This window comes from Quercus robur, chromosome 8, assembly GCF_932294415.1.
Source record: "Quercus robur chromosome 8, dhQueRobu3.1, whole genome shotgun sequence".
In the NCBI taxonomy this organism is placed as follows: domain Eukaryota; kingdom Viridiplantae; phylum Streptophyta; class Magnoliopsida; order Fagales; family Fagaceae; genus Quercus; species Quercus robur.
The window spans coordinates 30,086,305-30,108,860 of NC_065541.1; positions in this window are offsets into that span (position 1 = coordinate 30,086,305).

The following is a 22,556-nucleotide window of genomic DNA, read 5'->3' on the forward strand; positions in this document are numbered from 1 at the left end:
ATTCACATGGGCAGCTGGGCAAACTTGGCAAAACAATAAATTAATGAGGAATATAATGAGGACAAGGGAAAAAAAAGAAAAAAAATAGAAGAGGAGAAGTTGGAGTAGTTCACGTTGCTGTGTTGTGAGGGTATTTGTGTAAATTAAATCATTCAACATCTTTTCCTCTCCATTTTCCTCTCAAATTGGGAGGATAAAAAAATGTGGGCCCGAAGGGATTATTTTCCTCCCTATTTTCTGTCTTGCTTGTTTTCTCTCCTAAACCAAACGGTGGAAAATGCCATTTTCCACCCTATTTTCCTCTCCCTATTTTCCATTCTCTCTATTTTCACCCCAACCAAACATACCTTAAAGTTCATGGGAAACCTAAATTATGAAAGCAATGTGAGCCACTGATCGAGAACCAAAATACTGGAAAGATGAATTGCCGAGGTGAATTGACTTACTTTTTATTATTATTATTTTTTAAATATAGAAAAGGGGATCATTTTATTTATATAATATAATTACATAACAAGTCTTTTTTTTCTTTTCTTTTTTTGAGAAAAAGGCCAAATCGGCAAATTAAATTAAACCTTACCAATCAGAATTGTAACAACGATGAAAATCTGGAGGAACAGACTCCATCCAAACACAATCCAGCTTATCAAAAAAAAAAAGTCTAGACAGTCCAACGGGCAGTTTCTTAGACAACTGGCACATACCCATATTGTGTAGTGTGGTTGATCCAATCGAGTGATTTGCATTTGTAATTAAGTGCAGGATAGTGGGATTTAATGCATGTAATGTAAATAATTGCATATATATATATATATGAGATAAGTAGAAATTTGGTAAAGGAAACTGTTTCAATTGTGAAAAATTTGGTCACTTTAGTAAAGACTGCAAACAAAAACCTGGTAAATTGAAAAATAAACTTAATATGTTAAATATCAATGATAGTGATAAAGAGGATTTGTTTCGGATCCTTGAATCAAGATCTTCTACTTCATCTAATTCATCAGAAGATGATTTTCTCTCCTCAACTGATTCTGACTATCACTCTAATAGTGAAACTTCTGATTCCCCTAATATTAAAATTGGTTGTAGAGACTCTTGTTGCAATATTATTAATGTTCTCTCCAAAGGTTGCAAAACAATTAATATTTTAACCAAAGGAGAAGAGCAAGAAAATTTGCTAATAAATTTAACAAGCCAAATTGATAATCCTAAACTAAAAGAAAAATATCTTAAAAAGCTCAAGAAAACCCTGATTAAAGATGAAAATGATAAGAAAACGAAAGCAAAAATAAGTCTTGATGAAACCTTGGAAAGATTTAACAAAAAGAAATATATATATATATATATATATATATATACACACACACATTTATATGCAATTATTTACATTCCGTACTGGTATTCTTGAAAAGCTTATTTTTCTATTTACTAGCTTTTTGTTTGCATTCTTTACTAAAGTGACCAAATTTTTCCACAATTGAAATAGTTTCCTTTACCAGATTTCTACTTATCATGCTTCTTATAGACAATTTTCTTCTTATCATAAAAATTATTAGGTTTAGTAAAACATTTTTTTTTAATATCTTTTATATTTATCATCTTTATGGATCTTATCACATTTCTTATTCCCTTTTTGCCTGGAATGGGCAATGGGGGGTAAACCATATTATTCACAGAAATTACCCATTTCATATTTAACCTTTTTACTATTTTTTTAATTGTTGTTTTAACATTTTTTGGTCATTACACATGTTAATACCAAGTTTTTTAATAGCGCTAAAAATATCACCGTATGTTAAATCATCATAATTAATAGTACCATTTTTATCAGTTAATTCTTCTTTTACCTTATGAGCAAAGAGAGGAGGCAGACCAGCAATAAACTTCTCTTTCCAATAGGGTTTCAAATAGTCTTTCTGAAGCATTACTCTAGAAATAAAAACATCTTGGTACCATCTATAATCAAACATAGTAGGACAACGTAAATTGTTTAGATAATCACTGATACGAGAAGAAATATTAGAAGGAGTTCCAACAAAGTGTTTCATAATAGTATAGATTAAAGTATTGACTCCATCATGAATACCTTGGCCAATTCTTTCATCAAAAATGGGTAAACCATCATCATCTTTTTTAATAGCCTTTTTGATGGATTCTCCAGACTTTTCGGTAAGATATTTTTCCCACCAACCGTGAAGGATTCCAGAAAAACCGGTAGTAAGAAGATCAACAATTTTAGCATGGTTAAGATTATGGTTGGTAATATAAGCATTAGCAACCGTAGATATATGACCCATTTTATTAATAATTTCTTGTTCAGGTAAGCCATCAATGTTTCATTCATAAAGTTTATTAGCAAAAACAGAAAACTGGGTTTGGAAAAATCTTTCTTCGTACTGCATATAAGGGGGAGTAGATTTTGAATACCAGTTTTTTTGTAAAAGAAATGTATAATTTTTTAAAACTTCGATTGTATAATTTTCAATTTATCCAACAATCTAGTATATTGTTAATGGTCTAATTTTAATTTCCATGCATTATTTATTTGTTAGTCTTTATATCAAATCTATGTTAGTCTTGTGCAAATCCTTTGAAAATTTTATGTAATTTAAAATTTATCAAGTTTACCTATAGTTTAGGATTGATTTTATCCATTAATTTTTGCCTAAAAAGTCATTAGTTTTTAAATTTTTATCTATTCATTTAAAAAAATCTAATCTTAATTTAAGACATTATTATTCTAATTAATTTTCCTTTTAAAAATACTTACTGTAGTTACTCCATTAGTCAGTTTTTATTTTTTTTAGGAACATTATGGCCTGTTTGGATGGAGGGGGGAAGAAGAGGGAGTGGAGGGGAGTAGAGTAGAGTTAGCTAAAAAAAAAAACTAATTTTGTACTATATCTATTCTACTCTACTCTACTCCCCCTCCCTCAATCCAAATGGACCATTAGTGATTTGTCATTTTTTTTTTTTAATTTATTTATAGCAAAAGCTTATCACTAATCTATATATACTATATTACAAATGTTTTTGACTTTTTGTTGACTTCATGAGTGTTTGCCACATAAGTTTTGGAGCTCTCACAATTTTCCACATCATTATTACCATTATTATTTTTAAGGCGAAACTACATTATTGGTCTTTGAAGTTTACTTTGTGAGTACAATTAGTCTCTTAAGTTTCAAATGTGCGCAATCCCGCAAGTTTTAAAAATAAACGATGTTAATCCTTTTGTTAACTATAATTAATAATATTACTTATGTGGCTAACTAAAAAATGACTTGTCATTTTTTTTAATGATTTGTCATTTTTTAATTAAAAAAATTACAAAAATTATTAGAAATTACTAAAAATATTAGTATATATAAGTTGTTGAAACTAAAAAAAATGTCATAAAAAGTGTCATAGGTACAAACACCTACACGGCAACACAAACATTATTGATACTAATGCTGTTGACTAAATAATAGGACGAGACCAAGTGTATAGTCATCTACAAAAGGTGATTAATATATATGGGTTCGATTAATGTGTGTCTTTAGGGCATACATTAATCATTCATTTTAAGAAAATTTTTATGGGAAATTAAAAAAATTGTCAAAATAGTGAATTATTTTTTTTTTTGTTTTTCCATAAATTTTTTTTCTAAAATAGATTATTAATATATGCCCTAAGGGCACATGTTAGTAAATCCCTTTATATATATATATATATATATATATATATATATATCTCCACGTATATATGTATAAAAAAAATAGGGGTCCACATGAGGCTAAAAAGCTACCTAGGCTGGGTTTGGATTCAGCTTTTGCGTTTTACGTTTGCATTTTCAGCAGCTTTTTTTTTTTTTTTTTTTTTTTTTTGAGCCGGTTTTGTTGACTTTTCCACGGTGAACAGTGCATCCGTGCACTATTCACGGACCCACAAATTCCACTTTTCAACAACTTTTTTATTAAAAATGGGTCACACGATACTATTCACACATTTAAAAATTATTTTGCTACAATATTTTCAGTTTTCAGTTTCAGCAAAATAAGTTCTATCCAAACAGACTCCTAGTCTGCCATTTCCTATAAGAAAGGACTAAGAAGAGAAAAATAAGGAGCTAAAGGAAAGGTGGGCACGGTTTATGAAAAACTAGTTTGCCATTATCCAAAAAAAAGGGGAGATAATGGCTGAAAAGGTGGCCCCAGCAGGAACAAAAATGATAAAAAAAAAAATTAAAGGTTGAAAAGTTGGTGATGGCATGAACACGTGAAAGAAATTTCCATCACTCATCACTCATCACTCATCACTCAATTTTTCACACCCGTTTGGCACCATCACTCACTTCCTATCACTCAATATTTTTCACACTATTTGTGGGCCCCATTTCAGTCACTTGGTAAGATTTTTTTTTCTCCACTTTTCTTTCTTCTTTCTCTATTCTTCAGTTCGTTATTTTTTCATTTTTCATTTTTCTCCCTTTTCACCTTTCTCATCTCAGATTTCTCATCCAGAACAAAATTAAACATGCATAAATATATTCCAGAACAAACCCAGATTTCTCAATCATAAAAAAAAAAAAAAAAAGCAAACTCAAATCTACCCAGGCCATTGATGTTGATGTTGCTGTTGCTGCTGTTGTGGCTGTGGTGGGTTTCAGAGTTTTTAAGGAGCGGAATGTCGGAAACGATCAGTTGTTGCTGTTGCTGTTGTCGGAATTTGGGCACCTCGGAAACGGGCCAGCCATGGTCTTTTGGTCCATGATTGATTTGACCAGGGCCGCTTTGGCTAACAACCCAGACCCGTTGCCAGCTGAGTCAAAACGATCGGACCCATAGTTACCGTTGTTGCTTCACGATTTCACAAACCCAAATCACCAAACTAATGAAAGAAGAAAGGAAAAAAAGACAAAGAAAAAAGAAAAAAAGAAACCCAGATCACCGAACCCAGTGAAAGAAGAAGAAGAAAAAAAAATGAAAAAGGGAAGAACACCGGGGAGATCGAACTCAGGAGAAGGAGAAAAAAAAAAGGAAGAATAGGGGAGACCGAACCCAGGAGAAGAAAAGGAAAAAAAAAAGAAAAAAAGAAAAGAAAAAGGAAGAACACTGGGGAGACCGAACCCAGGAGTCGAAAGGAAAAAAAAAAAAAAAAAAGGAAGAACAGGGGAGACCGAACCTAGGAGAAGAAAGGAAAAAAAAAAAAAAAAAAAGAAGAAGGAAGAACAGGGGAGACCGAACCCAGGAAAAGAAAGGGAAGAAAAAAAAAAGGAAAATGTGCGGTTGGTACTGTTTGTGGGTCCCTCATGTGTGTTTAATTACAAAAATGCCATTGAGTTATGAGTTATGGAAACTAAAAACAGCCAAAATGTGTTTTCAGTTTCCATAACTCATAATTCAAAAATCAGAGAATTGAGTGATGAAAATAGAGTTATGGAAACAGAGTTATCGTTTGCCAAACAATCTTTTTGCTATGGGTCCCACCATTTTTGAGTTATGAGTTATGGAGACTGAGAATTGAGTTACGGAAATTTGCCAATCCAAACAGCCCCTAATGGTCCCGGAAAAATGTTAGTGCAGTATTGTACTTTCCTTATAGTCACTTTCTTCCTTATATAGAGGAACACACAGTATTAGATTGAGATTTTATAAGTCACTTTCTTCTCTAAATCTCTACCTCTCCCTCTTCTTCAAATTTGAATTTTTGTTTGGTAGAACAAATAGGGTTGGGTTTCAAGAGGAGTTTATAACTCTATACATGAAGCTTTAGATATGAATCTCTTATTTGAAAATTACCAAATAAAAATTTTCTCTAGTTTTAATTCAGTGTTTTCTCCATTAGAGTCCTTGATTCTACTAAATTAATAGAGTCCTTGACTCTATCACATCAATGGAGTTCTTGACTTTACCAAATTAATGGAGTCCTTGACTCTATCACATCAATGGAATCCTTGACTTTACCAAACTAATGGAGTCCTTGACTCTACTCAATTAATGGAGTTCTTAACTCTATCAAACTAATGGAGTCTTTATCTTTACCATATTTTAATGGAGTCCTTGACTCTACCCAATTGTTGGAGTTCTTGACTTTACCATATTTTAATAGAGTCCTTGACTCTACAAAATTAATGGAATCCTTGAATCTACCACATTTTAATAGAGTCTTTGACTCTACCCAATTAATGGAGTCCTTGACTCTACTCAAATCAATGGAGTCCTTGACTCCTAAAGTTATGATTCTAATTCCTTCAAATTCCAACATGACTAATTTTTTTTTTTGGGATTCCTAATTTCTTAATCAAAATTGAAGTTAATAATGCCCAAAATAAAATGACCATAAAAAATTGATTTGAGGAAATTTTCCAATTCCTAATTCCTAAAACATGTTCATAAAAATAAAATTGCTTCAAAGGAGTTTTCTTTCCCTTAATTAAATTTGGGAACCTCAATCAAAATATCATTAAAATTCCTACAAAGAAGCAAATGAAACAAAAGGGAAAATTGCTTGGACATTCAACTTCTCAAAGATAGAATCTTTGATTCAATTTCCAAAAAAACATGGTCCTTGACTTATCCTTGAGATTAAAACTAATTATCTCACCCAAAAGCAAAATTAAGTCGATGCTTAATTAAATACAAAGTATTTGACTTAAATGTCCATTATTTAAATTGGGCAAAATCAATTTGAGGATGTTAAATTTAAAACCTCAAATTAAGAACTACGAATTAGCTTGATCACCGTCAAGGGTACGTAGGCAACCTAAATAAATTATTAGGTGCTGTTACAAATAAATAAAAGCACATATCCCCTTAAACATGAAAATAAATGAACTTATGTACAAAGACGATGTGGTTGGAATCAAAGAGTCTTCCCTTGAAACAAGGGATTGTAATTAAGAGATACATTATCTTGAATAGGCACTACTCACATCAATAAAACTCATACGCCAAAAGGCCTATGGATGAAATTATGTTTGATAAATTTGACTAATTTCTTATTAAACATAATTTAACAATTCTTGTTAAACATAATTTGACAGCGTTTGCTAAACATAATTTAACAATTATTGTTGAACATTGGTAAACAATTTTCGTCAACTTATTATGCCACGTAAGTGACTTAAAAAATGGATTTACACATCCAGGCATTCTTATCATTTTGGTAAAAACTTAATAATTAAAAAAAAATTAAAAAACTGCATATTTCTCCCCTTAAGCCTTTCTCTCTCATGTTCTTCGTCTACCATCTCCTGGAAAATACCCAATATCAAACTCTAATTCAACTGACTTGTTTGCACAATATTAGCGTCTCTTATGAGTTAGAATTAAAGTGAATAACTTTATTCAATTTCAAAATATTTTCTAAAGTCTCCCCTTTTGTTTCAATTTCACTACAGTTTTAAATCTAAATATAATCTTGATCTTTTCAAACCTAATTCAAAATCTCCACAATGCATATGAAGCTCTATGGAAAAAGACAAAAGAGCAACAACTCCATATACTTCCAAATCTAGATCCTATTTATATTGACTGCATAGTAATGGATTACAATTGTTTCAGATACTAATAAGTTATAAGGATTCAAACAGAAACTCAGGTCAGGTGTGGTATTTGAAAGTTCAAAAACTATGGCAAGAAAGTTAGAAATCTTCAAATATTTGAAGAATTTTAAGTATTATATACAGGTTTTATTTTTTGGGAAAAAAAATTAAAAAAATATTGGTCCTTTTTCTTTCTCTACCTTGAACCAGTGGCAGTCACTGTGAGAATCTTTGTTGCTTGTCACATTTGTTGCACTCAAAATCTTCTATGTTGGATTTCTTGCATTGAACCTTAGACTTCTCTTAGCTCTTGATTGTTGTTGAGTTTTTCTGGCATATTTTGTTGGCTCTGAGATAGTTTGACAACTTGATCGGAAAACTAGAAAACTGTGAAGCGAAAGGGAAAATATTTACATAGGGGAAGAGAGGGTGGGGTTGAAGCCAATACTTTTTTCCCATAAGATAAATAAAGATCGATTAAAGATTATGGGATAAATTTATAATTAAATAGTTGATATGGCATAAGACATTTAAGTTGTCACATCAATTTATAAGTACTTTTAGTAAATTAAAAATGTTACATCATTATTCTGTTAGCCACACAGGCAATCTCACTAACGGCAGTTAATAGAAGGACTAATATCACTCACTTTTAAAATTTAAGAGACTAATAGTGCTTGCATGAAACTTGAGGGATCAATTGCGCTCACAAGATAAACTTCAGAGACTAATAACGTAGTTTTGCCTATTTTTAAATTTTGGCTTTTTTATTTGGGTTTTTGCCCGATAAATCTACAAACCCTAAACGTAAGGGGACTCTGTAACTAGATTCTCTTGTCTCCAACAATGGACTTCTTTCCTTTTTCCCTTGTTCAACAAAATCTAAATTATGCTTTCACAAATCCTAAACCTAACGCACAAGTGTCCACTCTCTCCTTCCGCATCTTTTCAGCAATAGATATCCAATTTCACTGTTTCAGCATGAATTATTTGCAACCATCCATGCTTACTTCCTATGGATACTAATAAAGGAAGCAAGAGAAGTAATTTCCAAGTTCCAAGATGTGAGGTGGCATGTTGTATCAGTTAACAAAACATATGGCAACATATACATACTCTATTCAGAACACATGTGGCAAAGGGAACTTCCTCCCTTTCTTAGCAATACTTTGTAAGACACGTTTATTATCAATAAACATTTTTTTTTTATTGTTTATCAATAAATTTTTTTTCTATGATTTCCCCTGCATGGTTCTATGTTGTTATAGTGAACTTTTTTATTTTAGTTTCTTATATGTTTCATTGAATAGTGATTAAATATTTAGAGAAATATATTATATCAGTTACTATTGCATTATAATTCTTATTTTTAGCTCACATTAAAAGAAAATACTTGTGATGCCTATACTTAATTTGGAGCTCAAAATAGGTGAGAAACAAAAGAATATTATATCTGATTCAGGAACAAATTTGTTTCATTTAGTAGGTTGTGCATTTTGGATTTCTAAGGTTTTGCTCGAGTTTTATTAACAAATAATGATTTTGAAAATTCAGAGTTATACTGTTATGATCTATGTAAAATAGTATAACAGCTGATTTTCATTTAAATATTATGTGGTCTTTGGTGAATATAAGTTTGAATTTGTAGAGAAGTGAAAAAAAATTAATTAAGACCATTTGGTGGCAAAGCATATGTGATAGTTGGTATATGAATGCATTTATATAGACTTGCAATAGGATGTCCAAATTTTTTATTTGCTAGACTTATATCAAATTGGCATTTTTGGGACGATTCTTTGAGAATCTTTTATACAGTATTATAAAAGATTGACTTTTTGACTAAGAAGTATAATACTTTGGTTTGTGGTAAATGAGTTTCCACAACTTAAAGGGTAGTTTTTGGTTTAATCTTTATGTTAGAATATGCTCATAAACTTTGAGTTTTTATTTATTTATTTTTTTTATTATTATTATTTTTTTGGGTGGTAACTAATGGAACTTTATTGATGAAAATTTAAGGATAACAAAAAAACCTTCTTAGCGCACAAAAATCAACCAAAAGTACAAAAATATGAATAATAGCTAAATTTCCAAAAGATCAAAAATCAATAACTATATTATCAATTAAATATTTAAATTTCAAGTTTTTTATAGTTTAAATTTATGCATAAAAAATAAGTTTATGGATTTAACAGTAAATAACATTTAATTAGTATGAAATTTGACATGTGTGTTAAGAACATAAAAAACTTGCAATTTAATAATTAGATTTTCAAAATATGTAGTCATGTTAAACTTTGTCTGATAATAAATTTTCAAACTATTACAATAGAAAACATTGTCAATAGCAAAAACAAATTAATAAAAATATTTTTTAAAACTTATATTTAATAGTTTTCTCATGCATTGTACGGATTATTGACTAGTTTTTAATAAAAAGCAAACTTATCAAGTTATCATTTTCTCGTGCATTGCATGAGCTATCAACTAGTTTTTAATAAAAATCAAACTTATCAAGTTATCATTTAAGTCCACATGCTCCATACAATTCTTCCATTTATCACTTTGTTCATCTTGTCAAACGGGGAGAGAGAGGGAGAGAGTCAAGAGAGGGAAATTAACACTGTGCTCCACCAAGGGAGAGAAATTGCCTTCATCCTCCGTTGTCTGCTTCACCTCCACCGCCTCTTGTTCTCGTCCCCACCGCCAATAACATGCAGCCTAGATGGTCAGGTTGGCTTTTTAAAAAAAAAAAACAAATAAAAAAATTATTTTTAAATTTGTTTTGATTTCGTTAGTTTTATGAGAAAGACTCTGCTTTCTAATTTGATTGTGTTTTGTATTGAGGTGAACTTCGATTGCAAGCGAGGAGCTTTGTCTCCTTTCCTTTGTTCTGTGAGAAGAAACCGAGAGGGAGAGAGTGAGAGCAAAAAGAAATGAAGAAAGAGGAAAAAAAAAATATTTAGCTCTAGAATTTTTTAATGAAGAAAAATTATATTCCCAATTTATAGTAACCCATCAAAGCTGGAGAGGTACTGTACATGAGCAATTTATTTTTGAGGTTTAGAGAGACTGCTGGATCATTTTTTTGTGGACTCACTCTCTACAATAGAGATTATTTGGTAAAGAAGGGATGAAAATCCTCTAATCCAATGTTGTGGACGGTGGTTTCCATGGATTTAGCAAGCATCTAGCGCAAAGCTGGTGATGAGATTATGAATGTTTAAAAATATAAGCACATGATGGTAACCATTCATGGGTGCATTTTTATTATACTAAATATATTTGAATTTATTTGGGGTTGGGATTTTATAGATCCATGGCTAATTTACATTAGTGTGTGGGTCAACTCTTTTTTTTGGGTCAAAGAAGTAAATGTTGCGCGAACTGAACATTCCACACTTGCAATAGCCCACATTAGTATTCCAAACTTGTAAAAGCCCACATGCAGGTTAGCATGGTCTCCAAACAATGAGAACATAGTGGCTTGGATAAAATCTAATGTCTCCGTACAAACGACAGAGTCAAAACTTTAAGTTAAGGGGAGCGGTTTTATTATTGACGGTGTGGTAGTTTCAATCTCTAACTCTGCTACTTAGTTACTGAGATTTATTTTATTTTATTTTATTTTGTGTGGGTAAGAACAAAATTATTTTTATTTAGAATTTTTTTAAAGGCAGGGTTATTTATTTTGGATAAAATTAATTAGTTAATTGAGCTTAATTGTTTTTTAGTTTTATTGGTAATTTTTGTTGTTGAACTATTTTTTTTGGGTTTGTATATTTTGTTTTTAGATTTTAGATTATAAATTTTTTATGGTCACTAAAATGAGGAAAATTCTAGAGCTTCAAGATTTTCTTATTTTATTTTTTTATATAAATTACTAATGTGTTAAGTAGTTATTGATAAGTAAAAAAAAAATGTGAGTGGTGGGCCCATATACGAACCAATAAGAATTTGCTACCAAAACAATTTGTAAAAATGTTATAAAAAAATTTGTGAGTATAACATTACTCTTAAAAGAATCAATGATATTGTTAAAGAGAAACAAAATATAATTTTATAGAACAAAATTGCTAAAATTAGTACACACATATAATAATAATAATAATAATTAAAAAAAAAAAATTTAGGGGGGCCATTGCCCCCTTATTCCAATGGCAGTTCGGTCCATCTCTCCATGGGTGATTGTAGATTGAGAGACTCTTGATGCCATTGCCAATTAACCTGAATATTGCGTTGGACACAATTGTGTTGAGTTAGGGCCAATGAGTTTCCCATGGAGGAGACCACACGACAATCAATTATAATTATTGAAACTAATTCTTTTGCGTAGTAGAATTTGATTGTCCCTTGTTACAGAAGGTGTTGAGTGTGTTCCTTGGGGTAATAAGGTTACTCCTTTTTTTTTTTTTTTTTTTTTTTTCTTTTTTTTTTCTTCCAGGGGTTAAGGGAAACAGGAAAGAGGGTTTTAGGGGAATTTTTCTAGAGTACATGGAAGATATCACCCAGAGTTGGAGCCGTCTCTCACTGTCAGAGAGGGAAGGACCAGGTTACAATCTTACCAATGACAATCAGAACTTAAACTATTCCATCATAGTAAAGTTTCTCACCAAAGGAGCACTCAACATGGATGTAATAGCAAGAACTTTCAACCTGTTGTGGAGGGCACACAATGGTTTCAAGATTCAGAATCTTGGAGATCATATTATTCTTTTTACCTTTGACAATCAAAAAGAGGTTGAAAGAATCCTCTCAAGTGAACCTTGGAGTTTTGATAAGCATTTGGTGGTCATGCAGCAGTATGATAAAGAAGCACCGGTTAGTGACGTGAAGTTCGATAAGGCAAGTTTTTGGGTCCAACTCCATGGCATCTCGCCACGATATATGACCATGGAAGCAGCTTTGAAAATATGTAATGTGGTTGGAGAAGTAGCACGTCCCGAGTTTAATGAAATTGAAGGGGGGAATTTTTTGTGACTCAAGGTGATGCTGGACTTATCTCTCCCATTGTGTCGTGGACGGTTAATTTCATCAGAGAGTGGGAAGCAAGTTTGGGTAGGCTTCAAGTACGAAAGATTGCTGAATTTGTGTTATTGGTGCAAGCGCCCCACTCACGACGATAGGGACTGTGAGTTGTGGATTGAAAGTGAGAGAACTTTGAAGACTGAGAACAGGCAATTCGGACTGGGGTTGCGAGCATCGGCCTTCGTCATGTCAAGAAAGTTGGGGTTGACAGTGCCAGGATACTACAAAGCTAGGAAAAAAACTGCCTCAAGCTCCCCTCACGCTACCATGGAAATGGACATTTCAGGCCAATCCACAGTGAATCTTCGGGAAATGGCAGAACAAGGCGGTCTAAGTAGTAAAGAAGGAACTGTTGACAAATAAGGGGGCAATCATGACAAGGGGTCTAACGGCAATCCTAGGATTAATGACATTAAGGTGGTTCAAATAGATTTAATGAGAGACAGAGCCAATGATAAGATTTCGATTTTAACTCCCTAAATCATTACTGATATGAATCATGAGCATTCAAATGCACTCATTTCACCCAATGGCATGCTGGATGCGAATCACCAGGAGGTTGTCACGTCTTTAAACTCAATTAATGTTGAGTTGGCAGGTTTTGAAAGTCCTGAAGAATCCAGTATACCCTGTACTAAGGCCAACGCACATGCAACAATAAGTTCCACAAACACTGCTCAATTAAGTGTAGCACGTGACCTCCAAAAAACTGCTAGGGTTTCAAACTTAGCACCACAACGTCGTGTTCTTCCAACTTGGACCTGAAAAGTAAGAGAGGCAAACAACACTCCAACTACGCACTGTGAATAGATTGTAGGGAGGAAAAGAGAAGACGAGGCAGAGGGCAGACAATCAACTCTTCCTTCCAAACGCCAACAAGTGTACCATGGTGACAATGATGATTTTCTTGAAGTGGCGGAGGTTATGGATCAGCCCTGCCAAATGCAATGAATTGCATAAGTTGGAACTGCCATGGTTTGGGGCAACCATGTGCAGTTTTAGAACTCACCGAGTTGGTGAAAAGAAAGTCGCCCTCAATCATCTTCCTCATGGAGACCAAATCAAAGGAGCGATATTTGAAGAAACTTTGTTCGAAGCTTAAGTTAGAAAATGTACACATTGAACCACGGGTGAATGCAAGTGGGGGGTTGGCACTCTATTGAAAGAACGGGATTGATCTCAACGTACTAGACTCCACACCAACATATATTGATGCAGTAGTTAACCTAAGAATGGATGATGCCTGGCGATTAGTAGGCTTCTATAGAAACCCAATAATGGCCAACTGAGAACATTCTTGGGTGCTACTAAAACATCTTTGCCTAAAAATGGAGATACCTTGGTTGTGTGTGGGGGATTTCAATGAAATTACTAAAGTTGAAGAGAAGAAGGGTGGAGCAATTAGAAGGGAGAGGCAGATGAGGGATTTTAGAGAAGCCTTGTACTTTTGTGGTTTTTGAGATTTGGGATTCATGGGATCCCCTTTCACATGGTTTAACAACCAATTTGATGGAGAGGTGACTTCGATTCGTTTAGATCAAGGGGTGGCAACACCATCATGGATACAAATGTTTCCCACAGTGCGAGTGCATTGCGTTCAAGGTACGTTATTGGATCATTGTCCGTTGTGGGTATGTTTGGACAATGAAAATGTTAGATTCTACAACAAATCCAAACCATTATGATTCAAGGCTGTATGGTTGAGAGATGAAAGCTGTGCGGGCATCATTAGAAGTACGTGGAATAGGGGGAATTCAGGTAATTCAGTGTACAGGTTAATGGGTAAGGTGGAAGCTTGCCGATTAAGATTGAAGACATGGAGCAAATTTTCTTTTGGAAATATACATAGTTGTTGACTCAAAAAAAAGAAGGAGCTAGCAAAAGCCGAGTAGCTGTCCATGGCAAGGATAAATCATGAACAAGTGCAGGTTCTTAGGGGAGAGGTGTATGAGCTCTTGGTAAAGGAGGAATGCTTGTGGCAACAAAGGTCATGGGTAGAATGGTTGAAGAGTGGGGATTTGAATACAAGCTACTTTCATGGCTGAGCAACCCAACGAAACAAGAGGAATTTTATATCCAAACTAATTTTGGATAATGGGTCGGTGGTGGAAGAAACCAAGTAGATCAGAGATACTTTTGTGGGCTACTTCAAAAATATTTTCACTTTAACTACTCCTTCAAACTTTGATAAGATCCTCCAAGGTATTGAACCAAAAATTACTCCCTCTATGAATGATGATTTAATCCATGATTTTATAGCATATGAAGTAGAACAGGCCTTGAACCAAATGAAACCACTAACAGCACCGGGAACCGATGGTCTACCCCCAATTTTTTTCAAATCTTGTTGGGATATTGTTGGCCAATATGTCATTGCTGCCTCTTTAACTATTCTCAATTTGGGTGCCATGCTAGAAAACCTTAACCACACTTTCATCTCACTTGTACTGAAAACAAAAAATCCTGAAAAACCTACTGATTTCAAACCCATAAGCCTTTGTAACATCCTGTACAAAATTGTGTCCAAAACCATAGCAAAACGACTCACAAAAATTCTGCCCAAATTGGTTTCGGAGTCACAAAGTGCATTCATTTCTGATAGGCTGATTACTGACAACATTCTTGTAGCCTTTGAAATGCTACATCATTTAAAAAATAAGAGAAAAGGAAAAGAAGGGCTCATGGCCTTAAAGCTTATATGAGCAAAGTTTACGATAGGGTGGAGTGGGTTTTCCTAGAAAAATTAATGGAGAAGTTAGGATTTGCAAATAGGTGGATATCCCTTATCAGTTCTTGTATTCGATCAGTCTCTTTTTCTATTTTGGTTAATGGTGAACCACATGGGCACTTCACACCTAACAGTGGCCTCCATTAAGGGGACCCTCTATCACCTTATTTGTTTTTGTTATGTGCAAAAGGATTACACTCACTTATCCAACAAGCAGAACTTGCAAGCACAATAAAAGGAGTCTCTCTTTGTAATGTAGGTCCAAAGGTCTCCCATTTGTTCTTTGCAGACGATAGTGTGCTATTTTATCGGGCAAACACGCAAGAATGCAACACCATCCTTGAAATTTTGCACCATCTTTGGGTTAGAAGATTAACCATGGAAAATCTCAACTATTTTTCAGCCCAAACACTGATCATCATGTGCAGCAGGAAATTAAAAATTTGCTTGGGGGTAGTAGCCACCACAAATTATGAAAAATACCTTGCATTACCTTCCTTTGTGGGTAGAGCAAAAAAACAAATTTTTAACTACATTCGAGAAAGGATTTGGCACAAAATGCAAGGATGGAAAGAACGTCTCTTATCGCAAGGGGGAAGGGAAGTACTCATTAAAGCGGTTCTCCAAGCGATGCCCGCTTTCACCATGGCAAGTTTCAAACTCCCAAAGAGTTTATGTAAAGATATTGAATCTCTAATCAGGAAGTTTTGGTGGGGCTATAAAGGGAAAGGTCGGAAAACACATTGGGTGGCTTGGAAGAACTAGTGTAAGCCAAAGTGTCAAGGGGGGCTAGGTTTTAAGGATATTGAAAGCTTCAATTGAGCAATGTTGGGGAAACAAGTTTGGCGATTGCTCCATAACAAAGACTCTCTCTTCTATAAGGTCTTTAAATCAAAGTACTTTCCCAATTGCTTTATCCTAGATGAGGGTGTGAAAGTGAAGGGTTCCTATGCTTGGCAAAGCATTCTCAAAGCTTGTAGGGTTGTGAGGTTGGGGTCGAGATGGAGAATAGGGGATGGGAAGTCAGTCTTGATTAGTGGTGATAAATGGCTGCCAGATTTGCACTCAAGTCGGGTGGTTTCACCCCAAAAAAATTTGCCCAAAAACTCTCGGGTGTGTGCCCTTATTGATGAGGAAAATGGCAGATGGATTGAAGATCGAATACTGAATGAATTTATGCCCCATGAAGCTGCTGCAATTCTCAGTTTACCCCTGAGTTCTACGCATGTTGAAGATAGATTTATCTGGACAGCAATAAGGAATGGACATTATTCCACCAAATTAGCATATCAACTCCTCTTAAAAGAAGAAGTGAAAGCACCAGGCCCTTCAAACATAGCGGACAACAGCAATTTTGGTGGGATATTTGGTCACTAAACTTGCCAAATAAAATAAGACACTTCCTTTGGCAAGCAGCAATTGATTCCCTTCCAACAAAACTGAACTTAATGAAGAGGAACATCACAGTGAACGCTCTTTGTGATCGCTGTTGTTGCGAAATAGAGGATACAATCCATGCTCTCTGGGATTGCATAGAGGTGAAAAATTTGTGGTGGAAGCTAGAGTGGTGTCGACCATTTTTGGCTAAAAAATTGGTATGTTTCCGTGACTTATGTCAAGGAATCTTTGCTCAGAAATCACCGCATTTGGCAGAGGTATTTGCATACATCACTTGGGGTATTTGGCATAATAGGAATGCATAGAGAGTGGAAGCAGCCACGGTGCCTTTGGGGAAGATATATTCTGATGCTGTTGAACGCTTACAAGAATTCCATGCAACCCAAGGTATCCCATTGCAGCAAAGATTGGTGGACCACCCAACGCATTGGTTACCTCCTTCACCAACTCAGTACAAAGCCAACAGTGATGGAGCGATTTTTCAGGACATGGGCACAGCAGGCATTGGAGTAGTGATATGAGACTCAGAAGGTATGGTGATTGTAGCGCTTTCAGAACGCATTCCGCTACCATCCACAGTGGAGGACATGGAAGCTTTGCCTTGCAAGAAAGCTATCTCTTTCTCCATCGAGCTCGGACTTCAAGATGTAGTGTTTGAGGTAGACTCTGAGATCATCTACAAGCACCTTGTATCGGATTCAGCTTGCATGACAGCTTTTGGCCACATCATTGAGGACTCGCGTTGGTTAGCCACAAGTTTAAGAAGTGTCTTACTCGCATGTTAGCAGAAAGGAAATAGAGTTGCTGACAAGCTTGCCATGTTAGCAAAATTCTTGTACGAACCACAAATTTGGATAGAAGATATCCATAGTGATGTGACAAATTATGTAATTCTTGACAGAAGTTTTCTGCCTTCATAATAAAACTTCTCGCATTGATTCTAAAAAAAAGAAAAAAAAGAAACTAATTTTGTTGCCATGTCCCACTTTCCAACATAGTTTTTGCTGAGTTCAAATCTTCAGTCTCACTCTTTCTATTCTAATCAATACTTCACAAATAAAAACTTGACATGCGTCAACTCACTTAATTAAATTCTAATTTTTTTGCCTTTTTCTTATTTCACTTTGTAAAAGAAATATAAATAAATAAAACTCAACACATCCCACCAGTCACCACCACTAACCTTCACCGATGGCAACAACCACCATCACCACTGGTGCTCGCGAAGTTGAGCTTTTGAATCCATTGAGTCGTTAGACAACTTATTAGTAATCACATGAATAACAACCCTTGCATGTTAAAGATTGAATGGCTAGTCTTGCAAGGTGCCCAAAGAAGGCAATCTGCAATGAGTTAGCCAAAAGGATCTGTGTCAAGGCCCATTATTTGTTTAATGAAAGTTTAAGGTGCTTTCTTGGTTGTGGAGATGATGAAGATTCAAGCCATGAAAGGAGGCCAAAGTTTGTGGATCTCAAACCCATAAAAGGCATGGATGTAGATCTGTGTTATATACATATATATATATATATAGATATCAGGGCCGGCTCAACAGGTGATGCAATTGATGCAATCGCCTAAGGCCCCCAAATAAAAGAAGACCCCCACTTGTAAATATATATATATATATATATATATATAAAATATTTATCTATATATTTTAATTAAAAAATTTTTAAGTACTTTTATTAGTTAATAAAATGCATTAAAAATGCACCATTGTATCTTAAAATGCAGAAGATTAAAAAGGGAAAAAAAAACAAAAATAGTTAAGACAAGACAACACACAAGTTGTGGGTTGTGTAGACAAGATTGCACAGTGCACACAGCATTGCATCTCACAGCTGGTCCCACCACATACTAATTAATAATTTATCACATTTTTTTTATTGCATACTCTTATTTTATCAATCATTATAAATTATCACACCAATTAATAATTTGATGTGTATCATATCAACTCATTTATATTATAGTAATACTAATTCATTGAACCATGTAATAAATTAATTTTTATTTGTGCAGGTTTAGACTTTAAGGTGGTCACGGCTTTAGAAAAGTTGCAATAACCAGGTTCTATTATTCTATACTTTAAATTTTATTTCTAGTAATTTTGCATCTCAAAAAACAAGAAAAATAGATTTTAAATAAAAAATTCAATACATATTATTTAATTAATATTTAAATAATAAAAAAAAAATCTCACTTAAAATTTTCGCCTAAGGCCCCCAAAGTTGTTGAGCCGACCCTGATATATATATATATATATATATAAACTTTAATGGGGGTGGCCGACTTGGATTTCACAGATCTAGAGTTTGAGAGGACCATGTGAGTTGACTCGGCTGGGTCACTATTGGGTTGTCGTCGTTTGACAAGTCAACTTTGCCAGAGCCTATGGTGGATGGTCATTAGTGCCGATAAAGGTTGGAAGTTGTGGGCCGGTGGAGATGTGTTGGAGTTTTATTTATTTATTATTTCTTTTAGGAAGTGAAATAAGAAAATGCAGGAAGGGATAAGAAACTTTAAGGGTCACAATTTCGTTGCCGTCGTGAAGTTTGATGGTGATGACTGGTGGTGGTGGCTGGTGGGATGTGTTTGAGTTTTATTTATTTTTATTTCTTTTAGAAAGTGAAAATAATGAAATAAGAAAAAGAAAAAGAAATTAGAATTTAATTAAATAAATTGGCACGTGTCAAGTTTTTATTTGTAGAGTATAGAGTGGAACAAGAAAAGTGAGACAGAAGATTTGAACTCGTCTTTGTTTTATGAAATTTTGGCCCATTTGATGACTTTCCAAATTTGGGAACACGTTGAAGGAAGGTTTGTTTCCAAGCATGAATTGTGTGGGAAATATTTTAGCATTGATGACCTAGGCCTAGAGAATTTCTGGTTAGGCCCATAATCTCCAAGCTAGATTCAAAAGGAGATATGGCAATGACAAGCAATGGGAGAATCTCCCCCAAAGAAAATTTAGAGGAAATAAATTTAGAAAAAAAAATCATTCTTTTTTTCTTTCCAAATTCAGCTCACCAATCACATATTTAAAAAATCTCAATTCTCAATGAATATTGGTCACTCCATATACACTAGCACAAATAGTGTCCACAAAGGGGGCCACATGGAAACCAATTATCATTCCAAAATTTAATTTTTGTGCCACATCCCACTTTCCAATATAGTCTTTGTTTAAGGAAATTTAGACCCATTTGGATAGCTTTCTAAATATGGGAACCCCTTGAAGGAAGGTTACTTTCCAAGCATGAATTGTGTGTGAAATATTTAGCTTGGATGACCATAGCCTAGAGGGTGTCTTGTGTGTGGGTGTGTGTTTTTAGTGAGAAACTAGAGGGTGTCTGGTTAAACACATAATCTCCAAGCTAGATTCATATTAAAAGCGGTATTATTATATTTAGCTTAGCCCTCCCAAATTTTTGATAGTAGTGATAGTTTTCGTGGAGATAGTGTGGAAATGACAAGCAGTGGGAGAATCTCCCTAAAGAAAATTTAGAGAACTAAATTTAGAAAAGACCACCTTTTCAAAACTCATATATATGACCAATTATACCTTTAAGAAATCCTAGTACTTACACTCTATACATGCACACACACACCCCCACCTTACACTCTATACATGCACACACACACCCCCACCATGAGCACAAATAGTGCAATGGACACACCCACGAAAAATTATTGAATACTCTGAGAGTATCATAAATGTGTACTCTCCCCTTTCACATTAATTGTGGGCCCCACTATAAATTTAATTAGTGGGACCTACAGTTTTGTGAGAAGAGAAAGTACGCATTTATAGTACTTCAGGAGTACTTAATAATTATTCTACACCCATTACATGCACCATGAAAGAGTGGGACTAGCATGTCATCTCTCTCATGCTCACATGCGCACACTCCTCCATTCGCCATTAACTCCAACCCACAAGTATGCTATCTTATTATCTTATTATCGGATCTCTCCGATGATACCTATTGATCGAAATTGCTTGATATAGTTCGAGGCATAAAGCAATACTTTTAAGGGGACCATTTTTATATTTAAAATCTATTATTCTTGCTTTTGAGATTCAAAATTACCGATTAAATTTTATAATTAAGTTTTGTTAATATCTATTTTTAAATTGTTAATATGACTAATTCACTGCATCTTCATATGACAATTAATTTTATGTAAAATTTTATGTTTGTAGGAACAACTTTAAGAAATATTTTTGATACAATTTTGTAGGTGATACGTGCATTTGAAAAAGAATTTAGTCCTTTATATGATAAATAATTATTATATTACATGTTTAAACATTACTATGATTTTTTTTTTTTTTTGTTATCTCTTTCTATTGTATTACTTCATCATCTTTTACCTCTTTTTTTATGACATGCTTATAATTAAAAATTACTTGGAAATAAAAGAAATACTATCAACAATTAAAATTTATGATATAACCAGAATAAAATAAACTTTCAAGCGTAGAAAAATAGAATCTAATTTATCAATGCCACTATTGCAATTTCACTAATATAATAACTTAGCAGATTCAACCTACAAAATATAGACATATTTGACACAATTAACCATTATTGGAACTTTACTTGATTATTATTAATAACTAAACCAAGATTAATATTTTAAAATATAAGTTTTAGTTTACCTTCGGTAAGACAATGCATGGTAAAAGATACTTAAAAAATATTTTCTAATTTTGATTTTAGTGTTGAGAGAGAGATTGGTTAGATTGTGAGTGCTGTATGGGAGATTGGGAGACTAGTGTTGACAATCTACCATGTAACTTGTTTACAAGAATTGAAGTCTCAATTTGTTATGAGAAATTAATCATCAATGATGATACAACACAATATAACTAATTTTCTTCTCTTTTTTTATTTATTTTTATTTTCTAGTGAAACGGCTTAAAATTTCAATTGAATTGAGTTAGAATTCTCTTGACACATAATTTTAAAGGCCTTTTGGGATGAAGGTTAGAGCACATACTCCATCTATGTTCACAATAAAACTAATTAACTAATTGGGAGGCTCTAGACAATGACATAAGAAGGCCTAGCTTAAGAATCAATACTGCAAGGCAATAACTAGATATGGGAAAACGGGTCAAAATTTGCCGATCCAATCTGACCCGATCTTATCCAACCTAACCCAAAAAATGCTCGTCCTGACCCTAATTTTTTGACTCAAAGCAAAAGACGGGATGGCCCATGACTTGACCTATTTTTTGCGGGTAATTTGACTCAACTTGTGGCCCGAACAATTTTTTATAACTTTTTTTGGTAAAAAAATAATAAAATTAAAACAATATTGGTTTAATTGTTTATTGTGAGTTTTACAGTGCATAAGTCAAACTCAATTGACAATATATAATGGACATTATTATTATTATTATTATTATTATTATTATTATTATTATTATTAATTTTTTTAATAAAAAAACATAAATTTTTAAACATTGTTTTGGATAACACTATTCAAATATATATTTAACATCATTTAGATATAATGGCTTTAAGGAAACAATTGAGACTTTTACTTTACTGTATACAAATGAATTGAAAGATAAATAGTTGAGGTATTCTATAATGAGTAAAGACTTTTAGATATCAAATAATAAAGTACATGCCAAGATAATCTGGTTACGGTAGAGTTAAAAACATATATTTAATATTATAGACATGTATGAGAAATATTCATAAGTGTGATAAGAGTGAAGCCAAAGTATAACAATGAAATTAGCATAAATTATGGATGCTTAATATTTTTTTTTTTTTTTTTTTTTTTAACAATTCATGTCCAAAATAAATGGTTTTTCAAAATAAATTATGATATTTCCTGGAGTGTGTGTTATTC